We start from the raw sequence: 17,332 nt of genomic DNA, 5'->3' as shown, positions 1-17,332 counted from the left end.
TTAGAGTAGGAAAGGCATGCAATTTCCAGAATTAGGAAGGATTATGGCTTTATTTACGCCACGGCTAGACTGGGAGTTCTGTCCTTGCAGACACAGAGCAGGACTTTCTCCCGCCCCTCCCCGCCTCCTCAATTTAACGGTCCGCACAGAGGATTCAAAACCCCAACCGAAAGCAAGGGGCAGTGAGGAGAAACATCCAATGCACCGAGAGTGGGAGTGTCAGGAGCAGAAAAGAGGAAGGAGACAGGGACGCGGTGCACGTGAGGGTCACCCTCACATCAGCCTGAGGGTGGACGGTCTGGAGGCCTCACCTCAGGTGAGCCCGCACTCCTTTCTGAGCTCCCAGGCAGGTTCGCCTCACCACCGGCAAACACTCGGGATCCCAGAAGCTGTCCCTCGGTGTCACTTCCTCTGCCTGAGTCCTGTGGAGGCATCCCCCATCCCCCACGGCACTGACGCCCCGTCGCTCCCTCTCTCCCTGCAGCCTTCTCCCAGGAGGTCTGCGCCCTCCGCGTGTGCACCTCTCTCCCCTCCTTACAAACCCCACAGCGGGATCCGGCCACTGGTCGGAAACGCCTCCTGTTTCCGATTCAGCCTGCGCCTGTGTTGGGAAGCCTTCCTCTCTCCGCCTCTCTCTCTCTGACTGGGAGGGAACCTGTGAGATGCAAGGAACACCGTCCCCTTTCCTTCCCCACGGCACGGAGGACGGGAGTGATCACCCCTTTCCCCGCGTGGACCAGCGTCTCTTCATGACGCAACAGTCTAGTTCCATCAAACCCACGTGCTCTGCAGGGAGGGAGCAGGAACTTACAGTGACGGTGAGAGTGCATTTGTGTTTAACAGGCCAAGGTACTTACTGCCTTTTCAAATGCTTTCTTTCCTTTTTCTACTTTTTCCTCCTAAGCGCATTGAGAAAATGTCCTTTCGCATGAGGGTCTAACGTGAGAAAGACCGGGATGACCCTGTTCTGGGTTTGACCGCCCGTCCCGAGTGAATGCACGTGGGAGCTCCTTGCCTGGCTGCCCCTGCCCTCACCGCCACCCGGAACATCTCCAGATCCCCTGCGTGGGCGTGCGGCACGAGCAAAACGGGCAAAGCTGTGCCCTCCGCCCCGAGATCCGGGTACTGAATGAACCTGTGGAAGTGTCCTCAAACACACAGGGGCGTGGGCTCCTCCTGCCCTGGGCACTCGCTTGGTTCTACTGAAAGTGAATCCTAGAGGCAGTGGCATTTGCTGCACGGACCCACGCATCTCTGGCTTGGGGATTACGGATAAACGCCTCATCCAGAGCCAGCAAGCTCTAGGCTGGCCTGTAGCCTGTAACTTCTAGGCTATAAAGAGGCACTGGGTTCTCTCTCAGGAATCTGACCTGAGACCATGCGGAAAAAGTAGGCAGTCAGCAATGAGAAGCAAAACACTAACACAAAGTGGTGGAGTGGCCTCCTCAATGCCAAGCTAACCGCTCTTGACTTAAGAGATACTACGTTTCCTGGATGATCCTTTTTTTGGAGGGAAATTACTTAACTAAAATAGTAACATCGTTTCTAAAATGTGACTTCCCTTTCCACGTGTTTGGGTTGGTTATCTTCACAAAATTTGGCAAGGAAAACAGAGAGAGATTGAGAGAAAATTAAACCCATGAGGCAAGCAATTGCTAATGCATAAATTTAAATGGTCATCTATTAACATTTGTTGACTTGTGTATCAACTTTTCAATCATATTAGATTGCAAATTCATAAGGACAGTTTTTTGTCTGTAATATGTTAGCCCCATTTTTCCTTAGACAGACAGATGACAGACACCCCCCCCCACCAGGTGTGGAAGTCACCCACCCCCTACCCCCCCAGCCCATGGCCTGTTCCTCCTCATACCTCTGTATTCTCAGGCTCTGGCCCCCATCACTGTCTTCAGCACTATTCTAGTCCTAATTATTACTGAAATCATACACAGAGAAAAAGTCTTAATGACATTTCGGCTTCTCGTTTGGAAACTGCTCCAAGATCTTGGGATCCGCCGGACCCGGCGCTCACCTCTACGTCCCCACTGTGGACCTCGTCGTCACCAAGGACCGTGGCCCCCTCTAACCTTCATTTTGAGCATCCCGTTCTCTGACTGCCACTTCTTTCTCTGCTCATCCTCTCTCGTGTCTCCATGGCAACAATAACCCTTCAGCCCCCAGAGACCTCACTCTCTTTCTCTTGCTGCTCTGTGGTCCTCCCAAACCCAGGTCCCTGCTTCCTTCCGCTGGTCCTGGAATCGCTCCCTGCGCACAACGCCAGCTCTCGCAGCTTCTCTGCTTCCTGAAAACCGTCTGCTTAGACCTGCTCTCCAGTCACTCCACGTCTGCACCACGGCACCGGAACACGGCTGGAGGGAAACCCGCGCCCGTGAGGGTCTGCGCTGGGACTCACGGCCACAAGCACAGGTGTGCCTCTGGCGGGGCCGTCATCCTCCTGTGTCTCCTGAGCCCCTCCAGTGCCCACTCTCACGATAAGCGCGTAAGACTTTTGTCTTTACCCAAACACCTCGCACCACCTTTCCTGCTCTAACTTAGTGTCGTGTTTCCTCTTGCAAGGAATAAAATTAAAAGACAGAACAGCGGAACACACAGAGGTTCGGACCACACGAGCCAGCTGCTGGGCTTTGGCGCGCACATCTGCCTCCCCTGCTGTGGCTGAGAACACGCGCGCGGTCCCACCCCAAGGCGACCCCTCCTTCTGGGCGTTTGATTCCAGCTGCTCACCAATTCAGGACGAGTCAGCTCGACGGCTCCAGCCCCTCTTTCCTCCCTCTGCATCAATTTCCCCATTCCTTTTGGAAGCTAACCTAATTCTGTTACTTCTCCTCTTAAAATAAGAACAAACAAAAGCCCTCTCTCGGCTCCACCGGCTCCAACAGAAATTGGCCTGTTCTCTCAGCAAAACTCTGTCATCTGCACCCGATGTCTCCAAGCCCCCTCTCCTGAAAAGGACTCAAGCCGGACGTGCTCCCGCACCCTCCACCAAAGCAGCGCTCGGGAAGGAGGGCAGCGCCGGTCGGTTCTCAGTCCTCAAGGCACCTGCCCTCTCGCACCTCTGGACACGGGCGGCCATGCCCTCCTTGAAAGACTGCGCCTGCTGGGCCCCCAGGACCACGGTACCGTGACCTGCCAGGATCAGTTGTGCGGCCGTCTCTCCTGACCCGCTTCCCGCTCTCTGCAGCTGGGAGCGCTCCCGTGCAGTCCTCGAACCCCGCTTGTCTCCCAGCTACGCTCGTTTGCTGACCCCGCCCGGCCCCCGGCTTCTCGGCAGAGTCCGCACACTGAAGTCTCAGGTTGGCGCCACCAGCATTGCCCTGACCTGGGCTCACGTACACAGCTGCGCTCTCGACATCTGCATTAGAATTTCCGGAAATTGTCTAGAACCCAACTCCCCATCTTTACCTCTGAACCTGTCCCTGCCAGTGTTTCTCCTCTTGGTCAAGGTGCACTGAGCAAAATCTTAGAGCCCCCCCCAACTCCCCTCTCACAGCAGGCCCAACTCGGATTCTGTTGGGTCAACCTTCCCGCACTTCCACATCCACCGGCTGCCCACCAGCTCTGCTGCGGCCATCCTGGTCCTGGCCAGCGTCGCCTCTGGCCTGAATTTCTTAGCTCCCTGCTTCAACTCCACAGTTTGTTTTAACGTGTCAGCTAGAATATGCCTTTTTAACAGATTATTAACAATTATTTATACTTGTAATAATCCATCCCCCCCCCCCGTGAACTTTCTGTACCATTCCACAGCTTTATTTTCCACACTGCAGAGCTTGTCAACTTTTACAATACCATACAATTTATTTATTCTATTTATTTCCATCTTTCCTAATTGGAAAGTAAGCTCCACGAGGAGAGGAAATTTTTATCTTTTTGGTTCCCTGATGTATTGTCAGGGTCCAGAATGGCGCTTAGCTCCCAACAAGGGCTTAGTGACTATTTAATAAACAGACAAGACAGTTAACTGAATAGACATTAGTCCTTACCCTGCCTTACTGCTTCTGCTCCCCCAAGTCACCACAATTTTTAAAAATGCTGCTTATGAGTTACTTTGAGAAATCCACGCACAAGAGGGTGAGTGAGAAAGTCAAACACTGCTCCCCCCCACACAAAATGAGGAGTCGGCGCGACGGGGACGCCGACTCTGTGGCGGACAGCGTCACACCTTGCGACGGTTTTTGTGGACTGCTGGAAATCTTGGGCTATGAATGTTTGGCTAATAAAGATCTTCCCCCATATGATTCTTTTTAAATAAAGGATATGAAATTATAAGGCCATCACTCAAAAACCGAATTCCGAGATTGAAGTGAGCTGGCACTTCCTACACTGGCCTCACACACCGGCTCTCATGTCCTTCCCTGTCAAGAGGAGGGAAGTGAAGGAACCTCACGGCCTGGAGGTCTCTGAATCAGCAGACATCTCACACTGGTCTGTCAAGTGAGTAAGAAATAAAATTCAGTTGTGTTAAGCCACTCAAGTTGGAGATTAATTTTTTAGTGTAGTTAGAATTACCTGATATATACTCTCAGCTGGCATATGACTCCTTTGCTATCCCAGCTACATGCCATCCATGCTTATAAACTGAGCAAACCCCTATGTCGAATGAGCAGTTGAATGAATGGGAAGGTGCCTGTGGTTTGTCAGCCTGTCCTTCTTCAGTATTTCTAAACCAGGCATGCATGAAGCGGTCTGACACACACAATTCAGGTCTAGAAGTGACTTGAACTCAGCTAACCTTTACTTCTGGTTTTAGGAATGATTAAATAGAGTCAAGGAGCTAGAATGAGGCAAAGCTGAGTGACCACAAGATCCTTGACTCCCGGCTGTTTGCTCATTCAACAGGGCCCCTCAGCAGAGATGCTCTGCACCTGCAGGCACACGTGTGTGACGACGTATCGCCATGTGTACATAGCACATCTCTGTACACACGTGTGCATTCCATACAGAAGAACAACTGGATGTTAAATTGCTATTTTTCTTGCCTAGTTTTACTTAAATTTATCTTCTATCATTTTAAATTTTAGTAGAATTAGCTTTCAATAAACTGCACATATTTTAAGTATACAATTTGATAGGTTTTGACATAAGAATAAATCCATGAATCCATCACTAAAATCAGTAATAAACATATCTATCACCCCCCACAAATTTCCTGTGTCCTTTGGAATCACTCCCCCCACCACCAATGCCCCATCCCTAGGTAACAACTGATCTATGTTTTTTTTCTTTAAAGATCACTTTGCATTTTTCAGAATTTTGTATAATTTGGACAGAGGATCAAATCAGATAGCATGTACTCTTTTGGGGGCAGGGGAAAGTTGGGCTTCTTGCACTCAATAATTATAGTGAGACTTACCCATTTTGTTGTGTGTTACTTGGTCATTGGTTTTTACTGCTGCGTAATAGTCCACTGAAAGGCTATATGGCCATGTGTTTATCTACAATCCCACTTGAGGGCTTTGGTTGTTTACAGTTTTGGGCTATTTCAAATAAAGATACTGTGAGCATTCATGGACAAGTCTTTTTTTTTAATATGTGCTTTAATTTATTTGGGGTGAATATCTAGGGTCATGAAGTAGGTAAATGTTTAACTTCTTAAGAAGCAAAATGTTTCCCAAAGTGGTCATGTGGTGACTTATATGGATGGATTTATTCAAGTGTTCAACCAGACTGAACTCCTGGAATAAACCCCACTTGATCATGATGTATTACCCCTTTTATATTGTTTTTGGATTCCACTTGCTAAAATTCCATGAAGAACTTTTGCATCTATATTAATGAGGGATATTTGTCAGCGGTTTTCTCTCCTTATAATGTCTTTAGTTTTGTTTCAGTATAATGCTGGACTCACAATTTCAATCTTCAGGTGGACAATTTGGCTTTTTAAAAGAATATTTCCTGTGTCTCCATTAGCAGTCTCAATCCTTCCTCTGTCTCCTTGAGCATGTGGAATACAATTACAGTTGTATGTTGTTTTAATGTCCTTGTCCCCTAGCTGGAGCATCAGTGCATTTCTGCATTTACTTGCATTGGTGGATGTCCCTTCCCCACGTGGGTCACGTGTCCCTGTGTCTGCACACCCAGCGTTTACACTGGGTGGCATGAACTGGGAAGCTCACCTTACTGGATCTGCCATATTGTCTTATTCCTATCATGTCTTGACCTCTCATCTGGCCTGCAGCCAAGTTACATGGAAACAGCTGGAATCTTCTGAGGCCTTATTCTAAACTCCGTTAGTACTTAGTCCAGTGTCATTTTGCTCTGCTCGTGGGGGACAACCTTGTTCAAGTTCTGCCTGACGTCTGTGGACTGTGGCGTTGCTCACGCTCTCTGCTCCGGCCCTGTGTCTGTCTGCTCAAAGGATTGTGTCCTCTCCGCCTCTTGTGCGATTGCCTCCCACGGACGGCTCGTCAGTGCTCAGCTGGAGCACCCAGCAGGGCCTCGGCCGGTCTCCAGGCTCTCTGTTCACCAACATGCTCCACTCCTCTGCCCCACAGACTCACGATGGGTCCCCTGGAGTCTCAGCCCTGTCCCCTCAACCCAGGGAAATCCCTGTGCTCCGCCTGGGTCCCCCCTCCCTTGCACTTACCTGGCCTGGACCCTCACCCCTGTGCACGAGGTCCTGGCCTCCCTCCCCGGCACCTCCATTAACAAATGAAAAAGAAAAAGTTTTAAATTAAAAAAAGAAGTCATGGGCTCACCTTACTCATTTCCCTCTTTTAGAGATCACTCTCCTTTACTTCCTGACGCCTGGTGTCCATATATTCTGCTCCGTTTTTAAGCTGTTTTCATGAAGGAGGGTAAATCTGGTCCCTGTGACTCCACCTTTGCCAAAAGTGGAACTATTCATTTAATTTAAAATTAAATTACCTCTGGGACCCTTAACTGCCCATATCTAACTAAAACCTAGCATTCTGATGATATTGCCTCCATCTACGAGTTTTTAAAGTAAATGTTTGTTCTTGCTCACTTGGTATCTTGCATTTGCTAAGGTGTAAGGCCCTGCGGTTTGCAAGCATCGCATTCCCAGAGCAGGACGCCCCCCAGCAACCTGGCCGCTGACTGGCTTCCTCTAGAACTGACCGCAGCCGCCTCTCTGGCCCTGCACCGTCCCCTTTCAGCGTTACCGTTAGAACAGCGTGTCCTCTTAGCGCGGTCTGTTTCAGAACCGGGTATCAGCTGTGCGGCACCAACAGTAGTTCCACGGCTGCGAGTTGGCCCAATTGTTGCAGTTTTTATTATTTTCCTCTGTTTCTCCTTTAAACCATAAATTACGAACCATCTAACACAATGAGGAGCAGTTACACACGCTGGACCACGGTCTGCTTGCGTTAGCTCGCCCGTCGGGACGAGAAGGCAGAGCTCTGTTCTTGAAAGCGTTGCAGGCTCAAAGCAAAACATCTGTATCCTTGTTACAATATGTCAGCCTTTATACCTAGAGACCTTTGGGGGATTATTTAGTCTTCATATGGGCTTTTGGACTGATATTGAAAATGGATGATTCTAGAAAAAAAGATGACTTGAAAAATGCCTTCTTGTTGAGTTCTTCCCTCTCGCTAGCAAATCTGAACTTACTGGGGATGAATTAGTAGCCTGCTGCCATTAAACGTGACGGGCCGCTCTGTTAATCATCCTTTCCACGTCGAGCAGCATTCTGGCAAAGACCGTTGTCGAGGATGAAAAATCGTATGTCATCTGCTTTGAAGGCTTCACAGCTTTAATAAATGCGATGTGTCAGCTACTTCATTCCTAAGGGTTGTTTTTTTTTTTTTTTTTTGCTTCCTATAATTTTCTCAGAAGGAATGAAGTTATAAAGGAGCCCACGTTCATGCAAATGAATTGCACATTTTGGCTCAGGCTGCCCTGCTAAATTTTACACTTAATAAATAATAAATGAAGACACCAGGATGGAGACGTGTGAGAGAGACAGCACCTCCGTCCTGGAAAGAGCTCGCTGCGGGCAGAGCCCGCGTAGTTTCCCGCGGGTGGTGACGAAACTAAAACCACAAGAGCAGCACCCGTGGCTTGCTCTGGGGAATGACTTCAACAATAAATGTGCCCAGTGCCCTTTTCGTCTTCGGTCGTGGCTATATTTAGTTTATTTTAAACGGAACAATTTAACACCTAATAGGAAACACACTGTCTGGTGCCTCTGGAGACAGAACACAGAATCCTTTTTTTTTTTCAGTCATATACTGGCCTTTAGTTCAAGAAAAATAGTTGGTTATTAAATACCTCATTATATTTAGTTCATAGTTTTAAGTGTGAACATTTTAAGGACAAACAAAATATTCTTCTGAAGATCAGCTTTAAATTAGATACTCTTTAAAATAAAAGTGTATTTTCTACTTCTTAAGTGAAAAATATAATCTTCTTAAAATGGCACTGATTCTCTCGAAGATTTTGAATATTTCCGTGAATTGGTACAACTCGCGGACCGTGATGTTTTGCTTTAGCGGGGCAGCCACCGGGGTTAAACAGATGGCTCCATCTTCATTCAGTCGTTCTGCGTCCTGAAGCAGCAGAGGCTGCTTCCAAAGGATGCCAATTAAGACTTCCAGCATGTTTAAAATATCTTCTTTTTCTGAGGCTTTCCTTGACCTGACCGGGGGAGGACGGGGGAAAATCCACAGAGAGAGGTCTTCAGCCTGGCTGGATGACAAAGTCTCAGGAGTAGAACTCTGCAGTTCTCTGTTTTTCATGATTTCTTTTTGGGGGTGTACTGAGCTATGCTTTTTCCTCTCTGCTTTCATGATGCCTTTCTGAGTTCTTTGAAGTAAAGACTTAGAAGCTAAAATCCCTTGTAACACTGATAGACTCTGTATTTGTCTCCTTGGGTTGGTGTAATAAAATATTACAAATTGGGTGACTTAAAACAACAGAAGTTTACTCTGTCATAATTCTGGAAGCTAGAAATCCAAAATCAAGGCGCTGGTAGGGTCACGCTTCCTCCAAGACCCTGGATAGACCCCTCCTCGCCCCCTCTGGTTTCTGGCCGTGGTCGTCCACCCGGCATTGCTCCAACCTGGCTTCCACTGCCACACGATGGACGCTCTCCCTGTGTCACTGTCTTCTACGGTGCTTTCCCCTTTCACAGGGACACACGCCGTAGTGCCTTAGTGCCCACCCTAGGGACCTCATCTTACCTGGGTCACATCGGTGAAGACTACGTCCAGATGATGTCATGTTCACAGGCACAGGGAGTTAGGACTTCAACATTCCATTTGGGGAATGTAGTTGAATCTGTAACAGGCATCTAGAAGCGTTTTTTGGGACGAACTAATTTGACCATCCAGATTCATTTCATGAAAAAGGAGTATTTAAAAAGGCAGGCCTGTAACCATAATTCTTTTCTTTGAACAGCATGTGCTTCCAGCCTGTAGAGCCTCAGACAAGTTATTTCCCTAATCCGGGGCACAGCCCTCCCTTTCTTCCATGTTTTTACCTTCTCCTGGTAAGTATCTCCTCTTATATCAGATCTCAGGTCAACTGGCCCGCTTTTGACTCATTGCCAACGACTTCCCAGTCTCTTACTCCCTGATACACATTCATGGGGACACTTTATCTCCCTAGAAAACCTCGCAGTGATTACAGCCAGTGTATTTAGCTGTCAGGGAACTTGCCTTCACTGATAGGACATGAGTTCCACGAGGACCAGGATCAGATCTGCTTCCTTGTGACTCTGTCCCTGGATTTTGCACTGATTACCGACTGTTGAGTGAATAAGCAAGTAATGAAGGTCCAGATCATTAAAATTTAATTCTAGTCTCCTGCAACATCATTAAAGCCATCCTCCTCAGCGTGGACTTTGACGTGAGGTGCAGACAGTGCAGCACTGCAGGAAGATTTAAAGAACTCCACTGTCTCGAAGGGGCAGATATTGAAGGAGATGCTGTGTGTCTTTTAACCAACGTAAGGTGAGAGAGCTTTTCTGTGCAGATACCAGAATGGAGTCGGGGGTTCTCAATGTTCCTTGCAGCCTGAATAAGCCTCCCTGCTGCCTGAGTGGGTGAGTCTTTTTAGTGTAGATGGAAGAGTCTAGCAAAATGCAAATAATTGATGCTCTGAAAATAGAAGTATAAATAATGTATTGAGTGTATAAAGCAAAACTACACATAATGCACTTCTCTGGTGCACGAGGAATTCAGGGCACCGCTAACAGCACAACTGATGTGCGCTGTCAGGAGCAGCGCCCAGGGAGCGGGGGAGCCCACGAGGGGCCCGGGGAGCCCCGTCCACGTCGGCACTGCCACCTCGCTGTGTGCTGGTGACTTTCTTGGAAGTTTAGACCTTGGCTGAAGCCCTGGATGACAGCAGTTTCTCCACTCCTTCAACCACTCCATTCCTCTCAGAGAAGAGGAGGGTGTCCCCACAAGAAAGGCCACGGGGACCATAAATAGGGCCACAACATGTGACTTTAACCAACAGGAAGGAGGAGATTCCTGTTTCTCATTCTTCGCTTTCATCCTGAAAAACCTCAGAGTACTGCACTTGCTGATTTGTACAATTTAACAACAACTTTTCACCTTCTGGTGGACAAAATGCAAAGCGTATCTTCAGCAACATCAGGGTGCGCGCTCTAAGTCTCGTTCACGACTGTGGGTTTCTCCCCACGGGTGGGGGTGAGAGCCTTCATCTTAACTTGTTCAATTCTCCTCAGCTGTAAACAGGATGAAATTATGTTTTTCTGTGTCAGGGGGTCATTGTGAGGAGCGCTTACCCCAGACCTACCACTGAACTTAGCTGCTCATTTCCCTCCTTCCCTCCCCCCCGAGAACGTGGGTTATTTGCAGCACGTGTTGAAGGCCCCCTGGGAGAATCTGCAGGAGGGTATGCGGTGTGAGGAAATGTTCTAATCTCAGCCTCTTACAGACAGCTGTCCGGTTTTCCCAGCACCACTTACTGAAGAGACCATCTTTTCTCCATTGTGTGTTCTTGCTTCCAGGGTCGCAGATTAGCTGACCACAAGTGTGTGGGTTTACATCTGGGCTCTCTGTTCTCTTCCAATGATCCCTGAGCCTGTTTTGGTGCCTCTGAGTCCCCCTGTGATGCAAATCTCATCTCCACTTCTGCTGCCAGCCAGAGGACACTCTGCTTTCAAAAGGCTGGTGCCACTAGGCCACGCCCTCATTCACATTCTCGATGTTTTCAGGTAACTGAGTTGGGGTGTTCCCATTTCTGCAAAATCCCCCCACAGCAGGCCCAGAATCGTATTTGACAAAACGACCAGCGGACAGGAATCAGGGGGTGGGGCGTCTTTAGAAGCCTGCCTGCCACTCTGGTTAATTTCAACAGAAAGCCATTGTGTTGGAAGGATGCAGGGAAGCCCTAAGAACTGGTGGAAGGCTGGATGAGCAGGCTCTGGAGGTTACAGGGAGTGAGGAAGTGCTGGTGGGCCACGCAGCCGGAACGGTCTGTCACCACCCCCACACCACCTGCGGGGTTTCAACACGTTCGCTCCTCTTGTCACCCTGGTCAGGAGTTGAATGACAGATGGGGAGTGTCTAACTGGCCAACTGGGATCACATCCCAGCAATCTGGCCGCAGGAACAGCAGAACACCCGGGTCAGCAGGCTATCTGGGAGCTGTCAGTGAGGGTGTGTTTAAGCAAAACGAGGTGTGAAATGCACTCACCCTGCAATTTCCTGAGAATGAAGTCAGTTCCTCAAACGTCTTCTACTAATACTGTCTCATGCGACTTGATGTCGCACCATCTGAGTTCATATCCTGGCCGTGCTGTAAGCATGTGTATCAAGTGAGATGGAAGAGGGATGCGCCACAGCCCGCAGTGCCTGGTGCGCAGCAGGTCCTCAGCAGCGCTCTAAATGATCTCTTCTCATTATGAACAATCCTGACCTAGCTCACTGAACAAAGGTAAGTGCCATCACTTCACTTTATTTAAAATAAGGTCAAAGTGTGTGTGCACCACGTTCTTGAGATCTGCACACTACTTCACTGGCATTTTGCACACATGCGTCCTTTAAACAGGAGAAATCTCCTCTCAAGAATGGCACACGTGGCGGCTGGAACCAAGACTGAGTGTAGCTCCAGCCCCATCACTTGGTGCAGTGAGTTACTTGCTCAGGTGAGTTACCTAAGCTCTACCTATCAATTGTCCTCATCTGCCACCTCCTAGGGTCTGTGTGGATGTCAATTTTACGGGACAATGGCTTTAAGTCCAGTGCCTGATCCCTGCCAAATCCTATACATGAGATGTTTTGAACATCAAAATCATGAATGCATTATGCGTGTCATCTAAGCAGCAATAGTGATGCCTGCCTAAAAGGGAATCGCATGGGGACAACCAGCAGTCCTACTGCAAGACTATTTTTAATTACAGCATTTTAAAAATAGCTGCTATGCTTATTCTAAATCCGACAGAGAGCTGAAGACTTGCTGTGAAGTGTTACGCTAATCAGGAGAGCGCTCAGTCCAGGGAGAGGACACATCAGGATGACAGCAAGCATGAATTAAGACCCCGCGGTGTGAAGCCTTACATCGTGAAATGATTGTCGCTGCTATTTGCAAGAGTTTAGGACGGGAGTGGAATGCGCGTTCACCTGCTAGTGAATGAACTGAGGTATCTGCTGAAGAAGATACAGGATTTCCAGACCACTGTCTTCTGGGAGAACCCGCTCTCCGTGACCCGTAACTGACACTCCTGTTCCTTCTACTTCCCAATGAAGAAGAAACCATTGGCTCGGCCCCGTGAGTCCAATATCCTAATATCTGACAGTAGTAGTCCTTTTTTTCAGTGGTCCACAATAATCATTTTCTGCCTAAGTTAAAATTCCCTTTTTACGCACGCCTTCACTCTCTTATGTATGGAATATAATTTCTTTAATTGTCTCTGTCAAATGTCTCTAACCCATCATCCACACTACCACCCAAGGAAGCATCATGAAACAGAGGTTGGATCGTATTATCATTTCTCCATGATTTTCCACATCAAATGCTCCCACATCTGCCTAGGTTGCTTCAATTTAAGTCTTCCCTTGAGACTGACACCCGCAGCTGTAATCTCCCACAAAAGCTTCCTCCCACAGCCCTACTCACCATTCTCTGGGATCATACCTCCTTGCCTTGGCTAGATTTCTTAAGCCACATTTCGAATGCCTTATCTTTTGTGAGCCTTTTTCTCCAGCCCCCTTATTTGAACTTTATTCTTTATTATCACCATTATTTAAGGTCACACAATATTTTGCATTCAGTAAGTGGGTCCAGAATGACATTGCAAGGGCTCCTTCATGGCTCTGAATCCACGCAACACTCAAAACAAGTCGTGGAATAAAGTATGACAGAGACTTGAACCCACACAGGCAGGTGTAGGACAGTGGGGGTGGGGGAGGGGTAAGGGCACACTCAGAATGCAAATAAAAAGCACTAAATATGATACTTTTGATTCCAGACATTTCCTGAATATAGCTGAAAGAAGTTAGAATGGACTAGATAAACAAAATTTCAAGTATTTCACTTTGTATCTTTTTGCCATTTGTAAATAGACTTTTCCTTGATGTTTCATAGCAACTCAGTAAGCTCACTGGAGGAGGGGCATGTATTTAGTATTTTGTATTAATTAATTTATTTATTCATTAAAAAAGGACATTGGATACCTGCCACAGCATTTTCCTAACTTTTCACTAAAATTCAAAAGCATTGGAGAATAAATCAAGATGGCGGAACCAGGCTGTGTTGGCGGTCACCGTATTCTCCGCTCACACGCACACAGAGAAAGAAAAATAGCCAGTTGTATTTAAGAAGGTCCCTAATGAAGCAGGACAAGATGTTACTTTTATGAAATCTTCATTCTTGAGCACCTGTCTTTTCCTTATTTTGGAATTAAAAATGAGACATGCCCATAAAGCCGCCAAGCCGAAATACAACAGGTGTCTAGGAAAGACACCTGCCCCACAGCTCAACCAGCCACTCTTCGCAGGATGTCAGTTTTACTCCAGGAACAACTATAATACCAAAGTCCGGCTGCTCGACTTGGGTATTTGCTCTTGAGGGCGAAAGAAATGAGCCTGTCACTTCAAGAAGGATAATGGACAGTCCTCCTGTCCAATGACAAAATTAGATCTTTTATGTAAAGATTAAAATGTTGGAAAATGTGTATATGGTACCATGAACTTGAGTGTTTCCTGATACTCAAAGACTTTTATGACGACATCAGTGTTCATGGTGACAAATGGGATCTTGTATAGTGAGACATTTTGTGACTTGGAAGATCGCTGTCAGTCATCGAGCCTTGGCTCCTTCGTGCATAAAGTGGGGAGACTATTACATCGTCACAAATCTGTCTTGTTACTAACTAGGATAATTTACATAATGCTCGCCACAGAGGGGGTCCTCATAAGTGCATCCTATCCTATCACACCTCAAAGCAAATTAGATCCCTGGGTCACTTCACTGAGAAGGGGAACCAGGTTGCAAGATGGAGGTCCTGGAGGAAGAAGATGAGAAGAAGAATTGACAGAAGAGCTTCAGAGGAAAGAAAGGAAACTCAGATAATCACTGTATCAACTGCAAGCAGTTAGTTCTATGCAGTAGGAAACAAGTGAATTCAGCCCTCTGATTTGTTCATCTCATCAACATGTACAATGCTGGGCTGTGCCAACATAATGAAAATCTACATTTATATGAATCCACATGACCCTCGTAAGTTACTCACGTCTTTGAGCCTAATGTCTCTTTCCTGTATGAAAATAGAGACAGTAATTTTATTCTTAAAGCTATTTCTGTGTGTGTGTCTCAACTAAAAGACTAAGAGATAAACTCTGTGCCTGACACACAACAAGCTCAGTAAATATTGATTTCCCTTTAGTCCCACTAGTTCCAGCAAATTAATGGGAGGTGTGCTGTGTATGTGGGCATCAACCTTGATTATTATGAAGTTTAAAGTGTGCTTTTGTCTGGTTTGTTCATATCGATTGATCAGAGGGTTAGGGTCAATGTAGTTTTGGGCTAAAAAGCTCGTGTAGTGTGTGTGCAGAGTACGCGTATGTGTCTGTGTGTGCGTGAGTGCTGCGTAACAGGTATATGAACCTAAATCTGCATGAACACAGTCCACGAATTCCCTATGCTTTTAATGAAACAACCAGGCAATTGTGTGTCTCCGTTCACGCTGCTGCTCAGTAACATGTTTACTCATTTCTGCCCAAGATTATAGCTTTGACCACAGTGTTGAGAGGAAGCTGCCATCCTCCTGTGCTTCTCCGGGAAGCCAAGGACAGCAGAGAGAGCCCAGACTCCACTGGGGGCTGCGGATGCTCTGAGAGCAAAAGGAGGTTTTCACAGCCTCAAGCACTGGACGATCCTGGCTGAGCACCTTTTTACATGTAACAACTGAAATTTTTCAATAGGAATAATTTTCCAGTTGAAAGAAGAAAAACAAAAAACAATCCTAATGAGAAACAATAAAAAGCCCTTGACGTCTGAAGATTTTGTTAGTGAGTATTCTCACCCTCTGGGTGTTTCGGGAGGTGGGTAGTCAGCAGAGGGTAACTACCCTCCGTTGGCCCCTTCGCCTCTTTACCTCATCGGGGCAAAGTAACACCTGTCGCTCATGATCTGTCATCACGCCTCACGTTCCTGGGACATCGAAATGTTTCCGTTTGCAGTTATCACACTCCAGATCTGTTGGCCCCTCTCTTTCCTGTGAGCCCTGCTGAACAGTGAGTCTTAGTAAGGAGCGTGAGTAAGACACAGACGGCCTCCTTCACAACACGATGTTCACACAGCCGGGGGAGGGATGAGCGAGGGCAGCACCTCCGTGGCAGCCGCGGCGAGGGGAGGGCGCTCAGCCACCCCGTACCACACGGACTCTTCTCAGGGGTGACGCGGGGTCCAGGCCTGCCGCCAGCACGGGGCAAGCAGGGAGGCCGGGTGGTCCAGGGAGGAAGACTGCGTCTGCGGTGACACTGGTTCATATCACCTGTGGAGACAGAACCGGGCAGGAAGCGGTGGCTGGGGCTTCACATGCAGCTCCCGACGGGCGACCCATGGAGGTGTTTCCGTGCCATCGTGCTCAGGGGGGACACAGGTCCAGCTGCAGGTGCCATCTCCGTCACATCTCCCTTAGCTTGTGAATCGAATCATGGGCCTGGGTGTACAACAAAGGGCACTTCAGAGCCTCAGTGACGAGCTTCCCTGCCTGTGGGTGACATCGGGAATGGGCCAGCGGGGGGCCAGCCAAGAGATCTGTTTGAGTTCCAGCAGGAGCCTCAAGTTGGGTCCAAAGTTTTAAAAAGAATAGCATCGAAACAAGAAGCAGGGTGTCGGGGGGCACTTTTAGGGAGCACTGTGCTTTTTTAAATAAATAACTAGGAGCGTGCTGTCTTCTAGTTTTCCTTGGCTGCTGCTGTTAGCTTAGGAAGTAAACAGAAATGGAGAGCGACACCGCCTTGCTGTGAGCATAGAAATTTCAGACGGGATTTGGGTGGGAAAAGTCTATGCCCAGAAAGACGGGCTTCTCATCCTTGATGTGTCTGTTGAGCTGCAACCTTGAAACCATCAGCAGAGCTCCCAGAGCCCTTGCTGCTGTGGGGTTGTGATTTCCCATTCAAGTCGCAGAAGACTCATAATTGAATAATAAGAGCCATTGCTCTGGGGGAAGCAAATTATTAGACATCTGTGTACAAAGATGGTGACCCGCACTGTGAACGTAGGTCATGGCAGCGAGGTTCCCGTTTGTTTACCATCAATGAATTTCCGCCTCCGAATCAGTTACCTTTCTCAAGGTTCCACGCTATGTGCAGAAGAGGAAGAGCTAAATTCCAGCAGGAAGACCATGGTCAAGGATAATATTTTATTCTGTGGCACAGAATAAATGTGTGCAGTGGGCAAATAAAGAACCAGATGAAAACTAGAAAGGATGGGAGGAGGACAAGCGTGTTTATCCACTTGCACGTGTTGGGAAATTCTTCAAAAGAAAGAAAACAGTGTATATTTTGTGTTTTCTCCCTTTCTGTATCCTAATTCTCTTTTCTATTAAAAAAAACACCAAGTTAAAAGCGTAGAATATCGCATTCTTTTAAAATAGCACGTGTTCACAAAAGGATTTTTTCTTTTCTAACAGCAACAAACTCAATAATTGTCCTGGACCTTTTATTTCCCCAGTACATCATAACCATAAACGTGAACTGGTTTAAAAAGTCCTTGAGCCCAATCCGACAACAGTCCTCCCCTCCCTGCTTTGTTTCTTTTCATTGTTAACACAGCGAGCTTTGTTTGTTTGACCTAAAATTTGACTAGAACAGAATTATATTTTTAGGAGTCGGAGTCATCCGTTACCACTTGAGAATCCATTTTGCTGTGA

The 17,332-nt window shown here is 47.5% G+C and overlaps 1 long non-coding RNA gene across 1 annotated transcript; it reads left to right on the top strand.

Moving 5' to 3' along the window:
- Nucleotides 1–12,413: 12,413 nt before the first annotated feature.
- Nucleotides 12,414–16,675, top strand: LOC141576029 (uncharacterized). The gene is made up of 3 exons (XR_012504216.1): nucleotides 12,414–12,723; nucleotides 13,617–14,673; nucleotides 15,178–16,675. It is a non-coding gene; the product is annotated as an uncharacterized LOC141576029 (long non-coding RNA).
- The last annotated feature ends 657 nt before the right edge of the window (nucleotides 16,676–17,332 follow it).

This window comes from Camelus bactrianus, chromosome 35, assembly GCF_048773025.1.
Source record: "Camelus bactrianus isolate YW-2024 breed Bactrian camel chromosome 35, ASM4877302v1, whole genome shotgun sequence".
Lineage (NCBI taxonomy): Eukaryota > Metazoa > Chordata > Mammalia > Artiodactyla > Camelidae > Camelus > Camelus bactrianus.
Note: the sequence above shows the minus strand (reverse complement) of the source record. Positions and strands in the feature narration are given on the sequence as shown.